Consider the following 15348-nt stretch of genomic DNA (forward strand, 5'->3'; position numbering starts at 1 on the left):
GAATTCCAGTAGCCATTTCTCTGACCATCTCTGCAACCTGTTCAGGTCCTCTTGGAGGATCCTGCAATCCTCATCTGTCACAACTCTTCTCATCAACTTTGCGTCATCCGCAAACATCGACATGTAGGACTCTACGCCTGTAAACATGTCGTTAACATATACAAGAAATAGAATTGGTCCCAGCACCGATCCTTGTGGTATTCCACTTGTTACTGTTCGCCAGTCCGACTTCTCGCCCCTCTCGAGTTTGAACAGCAGTCTCATGTGCAGTACTGTATCAAAGGCTTTTTGGCAGTCCAGAAATATGCAGTCTGCCCAACCATCTCTGTCCTGTCTTATCCTCGTTATTTTATCATAGAATTCCAAAAGGTTTGTTAGGCACGATTTCCCTTTCCAGAACCCATGTTGATGTTAGTTAACAAACCTAACGTTCTCCAGGTGTGCAACCAGTCGTAGCCTAATTATTCTTTCCAATATTCTACAGGGGATGCTTGTTAATGATACAGGTCTATAGTTAAGTGCCTCCTCCCTATCTCCTTTCTTAAAGATCGCTACGACATTTGCCTTCTTCCAGCAACTGGGCAATTCTCCCGACATAAGTGACTCATTAAAGATCATTGCCAGAGGCACGCTGAGAGCCTGCGCTGCTTCTTTTAGTATTCACGGTGATACTTTGTCTGGTCCAACTGCTTTAGATGCATCCAGTGTTGTCAACTGGTTCATTACCTCTCCTGCTGTCATCTGTATATCTGATAGTCTTTCATCTAGGGTAACCCCTTCCAACAATGGGAGCTGCTCAGGCTCGGTAGTAAACACTCCATGAAAATTGGCATTTAGTGCCTCGCAGATTTCCTTCTCACTTTCAGTATACGCCCCCTCTGTTTTCCTTCCTTTCCTTGTGTATGTGTGTAATTACCTAAGTGTAGTTACAGGATGAGAGTTACGCTCGTGGTGTCCCGTCTTGTGTGTGTGTGTGTGTGTGTGTGTTTGTACTCACCTATTTGTGCTTGCAGCGGTTGAGCTCTGGCTCTTTGGTCCCGCCTCTCAACTGTCAATCAAATGGTGTACAGATTCTCGAGCCTATTGGGCTCTATCATATCTACACTTGAAACTGTGCATGGAGTCAGCTTCCACCACATCACTGCCTAATGCATTCCACCTGTTAAATACTCTGACACTGAAAAAGTTCTTTCTAACGTCCCTGTGGCTCATTTGAGTACCCAGTTTCCACCTGTGTTCCCTTGTTCGCGTACCACCATTGTTAAACAATTTATCCTTATCTACCATGTCAATTCCCCTGATAATTTTGTAGGTAGTGATCATGTCTCCCCTTAGTCTTCTGTTTTCCTCTGTCGTGAGATGAATTTCCCGCAGCCTTTCCTCGTAACTCATGCCTCTTAGTTCTGGGACTTGCCTAGTGGCATGCCTCGGAACTTTTTCAAGCTTCGTCTTGTGCTTAACAAAGTACGGGCTCCATACTGGGGCCGCATACTCCAGGCTTGGTCTTACATAAGTATTATACAGGGTTCTGAATGATTCCTTACACAGGTTCCTGAAGGCTGTTCTGATGTTAGCCAGCCTCGCGTATGCTGCAGATGTAATATTTTTTATGTGGGCTTCAGGAGACAGGTTTGGTGTGGTTATCTTGAGGTTATCTTGAGATGATTTCGGGGCTTTAGTGTCCCCGCGGCCCGGTCCTCGACCAGGCCTCCACCCCCAGGAAGCAGCCCGTGACAGCTGACTAACACCCAGGTACCTATTTTACTGCTAGGTAACAGGGGAATAGGATGAAAGAAACTCTGACCATTGTTTCTCGCCGGCGCCTGGGATCGAACCCAGGACCACAGGATCACAAGTCCAGCGTGCTGTCCGCTCGGCCGACCGGCTCCCGGCTCTGTGATATCAACTCCTAGATCTTTCTCTCTGTCCGTTTCATTAAGTACTTCATCTCCTATTCTGTATCCTGTGTCTGGCCTCCTGTTTCCACTGCCTAGTTTCATTACTTTGCATTTACTCGGGTTGAAATTTAGCAGCCATATGTTGGACCATTCAGTCAGTCTGTCTAGGTCACCTTGTAGCCTCCTACTATCATCCTATGTTTTAATCCTCCTCATAAGTTTTGCATCATCAGCAAACTGAGAGGAACGATTTTATACCCTCGGGAGATCATTTACATATATCAGAAACAGTATAGGTCCAAGGACTGAATCCTGCGGGACTCCACTGATGACGTCTCGCCAATCTGAGACCTCACCCCTCACTGACTCGCTGTCTCCTGTTCCTTAGGTACTCCTTTAGCCAATGGAGTAGCTTCCCTTTCACTCCTGTCTGCATTTCCAAATTGTGTACTTGTCACATATATGGTGCTGTGGCAAAGGCTTTCTGGCAATCCTAAATATGAAGTATGGCAAACCTTCTGTTTCTTGCCTGATTTGTGTCACCTGGTCACAGTATTTAACACGTGAGGCAAGATTTACCATCCCTGAACTAATGCAGGTTATGTGTTACAAAGTTCTTTCTCTTTAGATGTTCTATACTTTGTTCACAATCTTCTCCATCACCTTGCAAGGTATGCAAGTTAGGGGACCACTATTGAGTACGTCACACCTACTTGTCCTTAGTAGTGAACCTATCTGCTGCTATCCTCAGTTCTATTCCTTCACTGTCGTTTTCCTTTCATGTGGCTGTGTGCAATTATGTTGAGTCTTTGCCTTACTTGCTATGTCATGTTCGTACTGTCTTTCTAGTGTGGCTCTATAACACCATCATGGCTCTAACATCATCATGGTTCTATAACACCACAATGGCTCTATAACACCAGCATGGCTCTATAACACCATCAGGGCTCTATAACACCACGATGGCACTATGACACCACCATGGCTCTATAACACCACCACGGCTCTATAACACCACCATGGGTCTATAACACCAGCATGGCTCTATAACACCATCATGGCTCTATAACACCACCATGGCTCTATAACACCACCATGGCTCTATAACACCACCATGGCTCTATAACACCATGGCACTATAACACCATGATGGCTCTATACCACCACCATGGCTCTATAACACCACCATGGCTCTATACCACCACCATGGCTCTATAACACCATCATGGCTCTATAACACCACCATGGCTCTATAACACCACCATGGGTCTATAACACCATCATGGCTCTATAACACCACCATGGCTCTATAACACCACCATGGGTCTATAACACCATCATGGCTCTATAACACCACCATGGCTCTATAACACCACCATGGCTCTATAACACCACCATGGCTCTATAACACCATGGCACTATAACACCATGATGGCTCTATACCACCACCATGGCTCTATAACACCACCATGGCTCTATACCACCACCATGGCTCTATAACACCACCATGGCTCTATAACACCACCATGGCTCTATAAAGAGTTGACAAGAGCAACTCATGTATCCTGGGCCGCTTCACTCATAACTGGTAAACAGTGTTGCAGATAATGAACACTCTCGCCTGTCACTACCCTCAAGTGCAGTGTTGCATCTGCAACATGATATCTCAATAGACTTAAGGCACTGAACACATTCATGTATGTAGACATACATGAATGGATAACTTTGATTCAAGATTTCTCATCACATTATTTTCTGTCGTTGACTATGCTACATATAATATCTTTCGTTGTTTCTTGATTTTTAAGTAAATTTAATATTCTAAGCAGATCCTACATCTTTGTAACATTTTTAATTGTTTTAGTTCAAATAATTGTTGCCAACTCATATGTGCAATTGCTAAACTAGAAACTGTTTAAAATATGTATCTGTATAGGAGTTCCAAATGCTAATATTGTCAGTGGCCCTCACATTTAAATATCTGAAGCAGTGCCACTTACACTTGAATGTAATGAGTGTTGCAGTAAGTGCAATATCCACAAAAGATATGTGTAATAAAGAATGACTTATTTAATTGATGTTAATAATAGGTAGTGAATAGTGTGGTCAGCTGACATGGGAGAGCTCTCTGGAGTTGTAATCTTTCCGTGGTGCAGCGGTGACCTGTGTGAAAGTGTCCCTATTACCACACATTTTATTTTTCTTCAAGAAGCATTAAACTATTAGCCAAGATGAATGACCCAGCGAGCAGGATAACCAAGACTGGTGTTGGCTCAACATTGAATCAACTTCATCAGTGTTGAATCGTTGATGACGTTGATGACGGGGAGCCGGTCGGCCGAGCGGACAGCCCGCTGGACTTGTGATCCGGTGGTCCTGGGTTAGATCCCAGGCGCCGGCGAGAAAGAATGGGCAGAGTTTCTTTCACCCTATGCCCCTGTTACCTAGCAGTAAAATAGGTACCTGGGTGTTAGTCAGCTGTCACGGGCTGCTTCCTGGGGGGTGGAGGCCTGGTCGAGGACCGGGCCGCGGGGATACTAAAAAAAGTCCCGAAATCATCTCAATATTACCTGACAAAGCCAGACCTTGAATGGGGTTGACAACAGTTTAATAACTATACGAGTCTCGCCCACAGATGAGACAGCGTTGAGGATGAGTACAGCATGAGTATGGGTTATTACTCAGCTCTAACGTTGTGCTCTCGTTAAACATTAAATATTTACACTTTTACATGTACACTACATATATCATTTATTTGAAACGACTCGCTAAATAAACCAATAATTACTTGCAAAAGAATTTTTTTATCACAAATCATTTGCTAATGACAACATTAATGCTGATTAGCACATATGTGTATACACAGACACCTCCCCCCTGTGCACACACACCCACACACACACACACACACACACACACACACACACACACACACACATAAAGGGGCTCACATCTTAGTAGACAGCTCGGGGGGTCGAGATCCTAATAGCCCGGGTTCGATTCCCGGCGGAGGCGGAAACGAATGGGCAAAGTTTTACCATTACTATATCTTGGGCTGCTTAAATCCTGAGTTCAGGATAAGTCCTTATCCTGACCCCTTCCAAGTGCTATATAGTCGTAAGGGCTTGTCGCTTTCCGCTGATCGTTCTTTCCTTCCTTCTTCACTACAAGTATCTATCCACAATTTTGGGAAATTACATACAACAATATCATAAGATGAGCTCAGTGCTGACCTCCACGGGTCGACTAGTTGTGTAAACAGTTCAACATCAAGAGCAAAAACAGAATCTGTTGGTACAGTATCTACCTTACCAAGATGCTTACTATTTAAACTAATATTACGCATTAATCTTTTCCAGATAAAAGGAGTAAAAATCAACTTAGAAGTATCTTTATGTGGGACATGTGTGAATAAGGAGTCCACATCCACGCAAGCCAGTACAGATTGATTACATTTAATAACACCAATATCTATATTTGTGTAAACATTTGTTAACATGAAGGTATTTTCTACCTTTCTGGTCTGCCTCTTGGGCACTGTACATCCTCGGCTATTAAGGACTACTAGTTGACTTTTCTCTACCACTCTGATACAGTCATTAAGGAAGCAGGTGAGTTCCAATGGCCAAATAATCTCTTTTACTGTATGTAACAAGAGCCAAGACGCTGGCAACATATAGTAAGTGTCCAGGTCGTTAACATCTAACTTTCCTTGAACATAAGTAAATAAATAAATAAATAAATAAATAAATAAATAAAAATAAATAAATAAATATGTTTATTCAGGTAAGGTACATACATACAAGTGATGTTACATTAATGGATCAATATATAGATAGAGCTAGTACATACAATGCCTAAAGCCACTATTACGCAATGCGTTTCGGGCAGGATAATCCTTCCATAATACTGGACTGCTTCTGTTGTTTGCGTAGTTCATCACAAATGGTGACCGATTGTTCTTGTGGTAAACGCTGTGTGTATTAGTGGCTTTAGGCATAGTATGTAAAATCCAACAAATCCATAACAACGCTAATACACCAACCAACAAGTATACTCTAGTCCTCCAACCCGTCCTCTTAAAAATAACGTCGCTTGTCGTTCGTATACGCACTATGGCCAAAAATGGACGTAATTTGAAATGAAATCTGCTCACGAAAGTGATGTACTGTCCCGTTTTCTGTTTGAGTCCTACGGCTTACTCAGTAAGGTTATGAGAGGAAATTTTCAATTATCGGTTTTCATAACATTTTGAAATTTCAGGAGACATTCCTGCCTTCCTAACCTACCAGAGGACCCTTCACTTACCGTTTTGGAAAAAAAAATCCCAATTTTCAAATTCTGTATTTTAAAATTACGTCCATTTTCGACCATACAGGCAAACAGTCAAGTTCAAACATAATTTGCCAGAGGAGCGGGTGAGTCCTGAGCACTATCAAGGACTAAAGTATTGCTCAGTGTACACACACCGAGAATGGAGAAGACCTCTCGGAATATACTAACCTCAGCTGCCATTAAGAAACAAAAATGTTGAAGTATAACTTTGATGGTTTTAAACATTTAAATTTAAAGCAACAATGAAAACAAATCCAATTGATGTCGGCGTTCAATCCCCGACCGTCCAAATGGTTGGGCACCATTCCTTTCCCCTGTCCCATCCCAAATCCTTATCATAATCCCTTCCCAGTGTTATATAGTCGACATGGCTTGGCGCTTTCCACTGATAGTTCCCTTCCCTTCAAGCACGATATGAATAATCATGAAAATGGTGCATATATAACAAGGAGCATATATAACAAGGTGCATATATAACAAGGCGCATATATAACAAGGAGCATATATAACAAGGAGCATATATAACAAGGTGCATATATAACAAGGAGCATATATAACAAGGTGCATATATAACAAGGTGCATATATAACAAGGAGCATATATAACAAGGAGCATATATAACAAGGTGCATATATAACAAGGAGCATATATAACAAGGAGCATATATAACAAGGAGCATATATAACAAGGTGCATATATAACAAGGAGCATATATAACAAGGAGCATATATAACAAGGTGCATATATAACAATTCACTGCCTAACAAAGCCAGATAACACTTGTGTGGACAAGACAATACACAATCATGGGGGGATTAACATCAGTACAATGACAACATCACAATATTGTAATTTAACCAACACTCAAAAATAATTCAGAAATAATATTTTGCAATCACAAACTCACGATGTAAATTTTTTTTATTTTTTTTTATTTTTACATGCGAACATGCGAATAAATACAATACAATAAATATAATAAAATAAGAAACCAGTAACAAACAATCAGACAACAAAAACAATACAAAAGCACAAAGCAAATTAACACAAAGTAACACAAATACACTAAATACCGGCCTGAAGGGCCGACAACAAAATCACAACAATGAACATAAACACAGGATAAAGAAACAACAATACTGGATAGAAGGGTAACGGAAATACAATAAATACAACAAAACAACAGTCATGAAAAACACAACACCGGCCTGAAAGGCACACAATAGGTACAATACATTGCAAACAAACCACAGGTCACAGCAAGCACACAGACTAATCAAATTGTTCATACTTATCCGGCCACTCTGCCGCCGGGAACCGAACACAATACGCCTCCCACAGTAACATGACGTCATCCGGAACAGGCACAGTATTAACAGTACGAGGATCAGGCATCAACTCGGGCACACCCACAACAAAACACCGAGCCCGCTGTACCCAGATGGAAGAAGGGCACCATGGAACAGGATGCACGCGGTCAATAATGTCAAACTGCAGAAGATGCTGCGCACCATGCGCCACTCCGGAGGCCAAGATGAGAGGGAGGGGCTCCTTCCCACGAGGCCGGGCAATGGGCAGTGCACTGGGAGCCTCCTCGGCCGCCTCACAGTGCTCCGCGTCAACCACCGGACGTTGTTCCTGCCGGGACCCCCCACGCTTGGCATCCTTCTTCAGTACCAGCTTGATGCCTCGGCTCACACCAGAACTCTCACCATCCACGTCAGTAGGAGCAACCACCCCCCACTGCGGAGAACCTTCTGCAGGAGTAAGAACAGGAGGTAAATCATAGGTACAAACATCGTCAACAGCAGACACATGGACGTCAGCCACCACCAGCGTCGTAGAGCGCGAAGCACCCGGAGGTGCCACACCATCTCCCGAAGCTCCACCTGCGTTGTAGTCCTCCACATCAGCCCAAGCAGTAGAAGAACACCTGGACCGTTTGGGCACTGGCCGCACATCCTCACAGCCGAAGGCGGACCCAGAACCACTGGCCTCACGAACCGGGCGAACCGACGCCCGTCGCAGAACGGCAGCAGCCTCTACCACAGGGGGAACCGGACCACACACAGCAGGAGGCACCGCAGCCACCCCAGCACCCAGCACAGGAGGAAACCGAGGGAAGGACGCAGGGCCAGGGTCCACAGCCGAAGACGAGGAAGCCGAAGACGACGCTCCACAGGGATCACCAGGAAGGTCCATGGGAACGGCAGGGCCAGAGACATGGTCAGGAGGAACATCCGACGGCACCGCAACACCCGGAGGAGGGTCTGCAACAACCGGGGGAACGTCGGGTGACACTGGGGGAGCCGCAGCAGCGAACGGGACGCTCACCTCCTCACCCCAGGAGTCCTCCTCCAGAGGGAGCGGCGGGAAATCCTCCTCGCGGAACAAGTTCACAGGAGCAACCGGATCAGCAGTACACCCGGCAGCCTGATGCCCCAACAAGCCACATCGGAAGCAAGTACGGGGTTGCCGGGCATAAAACACACGCACGTAGTACCCCAACAGCCGGACAGAGCACGGTATGACCGACCTCAGTCGCATCCCGAGGGTCCGAATGTTGGTCTTCACACCCGAAAACGTGCCAGACGACAGTGAGTTCATCCGCACACTGACGACGGAGCCGTACCTCTGGAAGAATCGCCGGAGGAGAGTCTCGGGAAACTCTATGGGGGCGCCATGAACACTGACATACGTCACAGCACCACTACGGTCTGAAATGGTCACAGACCCGGTGCCGTCCTGTAGCTGCAAAGGACGTCCCTCGTACCTCCGTAAGAAAGCACGGTACACCGCCTCACCCACAAACTTGACAACAACACGGTGAGCAGTTACCAGCTCAATGCCATATACGTCCCCAACCGGGACACGAAGCATGGCACTCAATACCACGTCCACCAGCGGGTATCCAGCACGGCCAGTAAACTCCAATCCGATGGAGTTTACCCTCACGACAGGGGGAAGATGGCCGCCCATCGTAAAAGCTCCACGTCCACACCACCAGGTACAGCAGGGAGGGTAGAGACACCCACACCCCCTGCCGACGAAAACGACAAACACCTCAAACTACCGGAGCGAGCAGGCGACACGTCCTCACTGCACGGTAGCTCAGGAGCAACTCCCTCACGATGTAAATAGTATTGTTTCGTAGCAACTTTGAGAGTTGCACAGTGTGTTGCAAAGCTCCTGTCTCATAATACTCTCCTTCGCATATAATGTGTTTTTCCAATAGACATTACAAAAAGAACTTGACATCAGAGAGAAAATCAGTTCTGAATTGTTAAAACCATTTACATCACATATAAAACTTGAAAAGTAGTAACGATAAAACAGCAGGTAAACGCTGTTTATCTCTATATTTTTATATATCTATATTTGCACATCGAATAGTCAGCTATAAAATGAATGTTTGTATACAGTGAAAAACTCACAGCAGATTCCAACTGATTTCCAGTAAATATTGTTTTTAGTATGCAATATTTTTATGGGAACTCTATGTACGCAAAAATATGAATTCGGACAATGTAATTCACAAAATATGAAGAGTTTTTTTTAAAAGCCGTTTACTGAACATAACTGATTCAAAACTACTTGTATCATATATTTATTAATTTAAAAGTCAATAATAAATAAATATATATATATATATATATATATATATATATATATATATATATATATATATATATATATATATATATATATATATATTTATATATATATATATATATATATATGTTTTTGTGACACTGTTTATTGCTCAGAAACGATGTCATCGTGTTCTCTGAAATGTTATTAACAACTTATTCAACATGCCAATGACAAAATTTCAGAAAGTTAGCGGCGACCCGTTTTCTGGTCTTTATATAAATTACGCAACAGGACCTGTGGCCTCTAGAGGAGCAGTATGGTGTATTTAACACACTGTTATCCACAGGAGACCTTTGGCCGGGAGATAACCTGTGTCATATGGTGCTGTGTAAAGTTGTATGGTGCTCTACCCTCTAGTTTCCCTGACATACCATTATTATTATGGTAGCCCTACCGTGGGTGGTAATGAACGTCCTTGTTGTTGTACTGGGACCATGACTTTTGTCTGCACACGAGGAGACAGTCACAGTGGAACTGGACATTCACTGTTGTCTGAAGAGGAATTACATTGATGGAACGAGTACTTTGCTTGCTACATTAAATGCATAAAGATATGTATCAACTACTAAGTATACATTTATGTTTAGCAATGTGGTCCTGAGATTGAGGCCCGTCTAAGCAATTAACCTTCTACCATTCACACCATAATTATTATTTTTATCTTTCTAGGTTCCTTCTAGGTTTTATATGATCGATGGTTGCTGTAAATTACCTATGTCCCAAGTTCCTCTAATTTTATTTTACGTTTCAAGGTTGCTCTGGTCTATATTGTCAGTGCCGCCAAGGACTCCTATTATTCATAGTTACTAATGCACGTTTAACACCTCATCATAGTTTACATAAATAGTTATTTTGCTAGATAAAATTATGAACAAATCACACGGCAGAAGATGAAGAAACGACGACGTTTCGGTCGGTGGAGGACCATTATCATGTCGTGTGGGTCCACGACGGACCGAAACGTTGTCGTCTCTCCATCTTCTGATGTGTAGTTTGGTCATCATATCTTCAGCCCCGTTATTGTGACTCATCATCTTGCTGGAAACATGTCACTAACAAGGCAGTTCTGAGGTATTTCCTCAAAAATATTGTCAATGATATCAAATGTCATCCCGTAAGCACCTGTGTGTTTTTTCTCTTAATTGAACTCATTGAGCATTAGAATGTTTATATCTTGATCGTCAGAGATGAAGTCAGCTGATGAATAGATGATCCCTCTGTCGGACAGAGGTCTCTGATAACAGAGAGAGAGATCATGCTATGAATAATTGGTCAGAAAGGTTAAGCAACACAATCTTTATATTTAACTTTGCTTTAACAATATTGTTTCGAATAACATTTGAACCCAAATTAAAAAAATCCAAATTGCTACAATTTGTTCATGTTATTTTAAGATTGGTTTAATTCGAAGTAAGTAAGTAATTATCAAAAGAAGTCACCAAACCGGGAATGCTATGTAGCACCATCAAATGTGCGGGATAATCAGAGGGCGATAAATATCACCAACGATGCCAATACGAGAACAGAAACGCATAAGGCGAACAATATCAAAAGTATCCGAGTCACCAAGAATTCCATTGAGGGACAGGTGACCGCGAGGGGCGGTCGGAAAGCAAGACACACGCTCGTCCTGGAAGTCAGGACATTCAAGAAGGACATGCACGACTGTAAGAGGGATAATGCAATTAGGATAATAAGGAACCGGGCGGCGCTCCATCAAGTGACCATGGGTTAAGCGAGTATGGCCAATACGCAACCTCACCAGAGCCATTTCCCATCGCCGGTTACGGTGGTAGGAGGACGGCCACGAGGAAACACAACATTTAAGAGTACGTAGTTTGTTACCAGTAACAGACGACCAAGAAGCCTGCCAATGGGTAAGGATAGAGGAATGGATAACCGGGTAAAAGTCGGAATATGGAATACCTTTACGAGAGATGGGACAAGAGCGGATAGCTTCCTTGGCGGCAGCATCCGCACGCTCATTTAAAGACACACCAATATGGCTGGGAACCCATCAAAACTCAACCGACTTAAATTTACTGTGAACAAAAAACAGCCAATGCTGGATCTTGACAACTACTGGATGAACCGGATTAAAGGACTCTAGAGCCATGAGGGCACTACGAGAGTCAACAACAACTACAAAGGAAGACTGACAACGAGAAAGCAGGAGACGAAGAGCATAGAGAATAGCATAAAGCTCCGCTGTGAAGATGCTAGTCTCCGGAGGTAAGCGACACATATAAGTGCGATCAGGAAAAACAACAGAGTAGCCAACACCGTCCGCAGACTTATACCCATCGGTGAAGACAGAAACGGAGCGGGAGTGAGAAGAAAAGTGCCCAAGGAAAAGGCATTTTAGAACTGTAGGAGGGGGTAAAAGCTTTAGTGATGCGGGTCAAGGATGTACAAAACTGCGGAAGGGGGACTTCGTCTCCACGGGGGCAAAGAAGGAACAACACGAGGAGAAACATTAGAAATATGAACGGAAAGAGAATCCTGTAAGCGAGATAACCGGACAGAAAGAGGGAGGTGGTGAAGAGGAACAGGAACCGCAGGAGGAGTAAAAGTTAAAGCACGACAGAGGCGAGAGGAAGGATGTTGTAAGGACCGCACAAGACGGCGAAAACAGTAGCGATTACGGCAGTCCTGGAGAGACAAGAAGCCAGTGTCAACATACAAACTAAGGACAGGAGTCGAACGAAAGGCACCAAAACTGAGGCACAACCCAGTATGGTGCAAAGCATCAAGACTGCGAAGAGTAGAAGGAGAAGCAGACGAGTAAGCAGGGCACCCATAATCGAGCTTAGACAGGACGAGAGAGGAACGTAAAGCAAGAAGAGTGCGCCTATCTGCTCCCCAAGAAGTATGGGACAATACCCGAAGGAGGGTAAGGGCCTTAGAGCACTCAACACGGAGGTAAGAGATATGGGGAGACCAAGTCAAACGAGTGTCAAGGAATAACCCCAAAAGCTTCGCGGAATCTTTGTACTCAAGGGGATGACTATAAAGTGACAAAGAACGACCCGTTTCCGAGTAAAAGTCATGGCACAAGTCTTAGTAGTAGAGAACTTGAAGCCATAATCGGTGGCCCAAGACGACACGGCATCAATCACAAGTTGAAGCCAGCGTTGAAGGAGAGGCGAATCATCACCCTGACAGCAAAGGGTAAGATCATCGACAGAGAGCGGAGAAGACGCCCGAAGGAAGAGAGGAAAGACGACCATTGCAGGCAACCAGAAAAGAGTAGTGCTCAGAACACTACCCTGGGGCACACCTTCGTATTGCTGAAAAGAGGTAGAGAGAGTGGTACCAAGCCGCACCCGAAAGAAACGACGAGAGAGGAAGCTGCGAAGAAAGAGAGGGAGATGACCACGAAGGCCAAAAGAATGAAGCTGGGATAGAATATGATATCGCCAAGTGGTGTCATAAGCCTTTTCCAGGTCAAAAAGGACGGCAACAACGGTGGTCTTCGAAGCAAAAGCAGTACGAATATAGACCTCCAAGTTCACCAGGACATCTGTCGTGCTGCGGCACTTGCGGAAACCAAATTGAGAAGGGGAGAGGAGGTGATGGTGTTCCAGGAACCACATCAGACGAACGTTAACCATATGTTCAAAGAGTTTGCAGACACAACTTGTGAGGGCAATAGGGCGAAAGTCCTTAGGGGATGTTCCCAGAGACCCTGGTTTGCGAACAGGGACAACGGTATCGAGCCAGTCCTCAGGGACTGACGACGACTCCCAGATCCGATTATACAGACTCAGTAAATACTGAGACGTGCACAGAGGGAGATGGCGAGGCATCTCATGATGAATACCATCGGAGCCCGCCGCCGTAGAACCGCAGAGGGCCAGGGCAGAACGAAGTTCAGAGAGAGAGAAGGGATCGTTATAGGGAAGTCGAAGACGAGTACAGAAATCTAAAGGACGAGACTCAAGGACAGGTTTATGAAGAAGGAAAGATTGGGGAAGATGAAGACCAGAGCTAACAGAAGAAAAGTGGGAACCCAGTTCGATAGCGCCCTGCAATGGGTCCGCCACAAGAATACCATGGAGGTGAAGGACCGGTGAAACATCGAGAACGAACTTACCCGCTATCTTGCGGATATGCTTCCAGATCTGTGGCAGAGGAGTTTCGGACGTAATGGTGGAGACATAAGATGCCCAACATTTACATATAGCTGTACGGATGGCCCTACGGGCCACCGCACTCGCCTTCCGAAGGAAAAGAAAAGAATCGGCCGTCTGCCGATGGTGGTGTCTCTTCCAGGCTGCACGCTTACAGCGGACAGCCCGAGCACAGTCTGCATTCCACCAAGTAACGCACTTCCGTGGACCCCGAGAGGAAGAGCAAGGAATAGAGCGGAGGGCAGCGTTGAAGACAGTGTCATGAAAAAGGAGGAGAGAGCGAGGGAGAGGCAGAAGGGAGAGGTCAGAGAGAGTAGCACTGAGGGTAAAGAGGTTCCAGTCCGCTTTAGCAAACTGCCACCTAGGGAAAGAGACGGGAGGGCGAAAAGAGAAAAAGGTAACAAGGATGGGGAAATGGTCACTGCCACGGAGGTCATCAAGAACCTGCCACGCGAAATCGAAGTAAAGAGAAGACAAGCAAAGAGAAAGATCAAGACAGGAAAGGGTGCGAGTCCGGGAGTTCAAATGCGTGGGCTCACCAGAATTCAAAAGAGACAGGGAAGAAGAGAGGATAAACGGCTCAAGAAGGCGACCCCGGGTGTTCGTCAGAACATCACCCCAAATGGAATGACGACAAATGAAATCACCCAGCAGGAGCACAGGCTCCGGCAAGGAGTCCAGCAAGTGTTTCAGATCAGGAAGAGAAAGCGGGACACTCGGGGGGAGATATATGGAACAAACAGTGTACCATTTCCCCATAAAGATACGAGCAGCAGAACAATGGAGAGGCGAAGGAAAAAGTAAGGGGACAAAGGGAACATCAGAGCGAATCAAGAGAGCAGAAGAGTTAGGAGCCCCAGCAACAGCTGGAGGGGGGGGGGGGAGGGAGAGAAAGGAATAGCCACGAAAGCGACCAGGATGAGCACCAAGCATCGGCTCCTGGAGACAGACACAAAGGGGTGAAAACCGCGAAATGAGAAGTTGGAGTTCAAGGAAATTGGCGTAATAACCCCGAACGTTCCATTGAATAATAGACATCGACGAGAAGAGAAAGGACAACAACAGAGAACAAGGAAGAAACAAAGGCGAAAGAGCAACATAGCACATTAAAGAATATCAGGGTCAGCAAAGTAACGGTAAGGGGGCATGGGTAAACTGAGCAAAGTCGGAGGGAAGGAAGCGGGAGAACAGACCAGAGGTGGACAGGCGGGGTCCGGAGGAGGAGGAGGAGGAGGCAACCGAGAGGAGTAGTCAAGGACAGCAGCAGGAAGAGGGGGAGTAGAAAGAGGGGAGCGCACCTCGGCAAGGGCAGCAACCGAGAGGGAAGC

The sequence above is a fragment of the Procambarus clarkii genome, chromosome 3, assembly GCF_040958095.1.
Source record: "Procambarus clarkii isolate CNS0578487 chromosome 3, FALCON_Pclarkii_2.0, whole genome shotgun sequence".
NCBI lineage: Eukaryota > Metazoa > Arthropoda > Malacostraca > Decapoda > Cambaridae > Procambarus > Procambarus clarkii.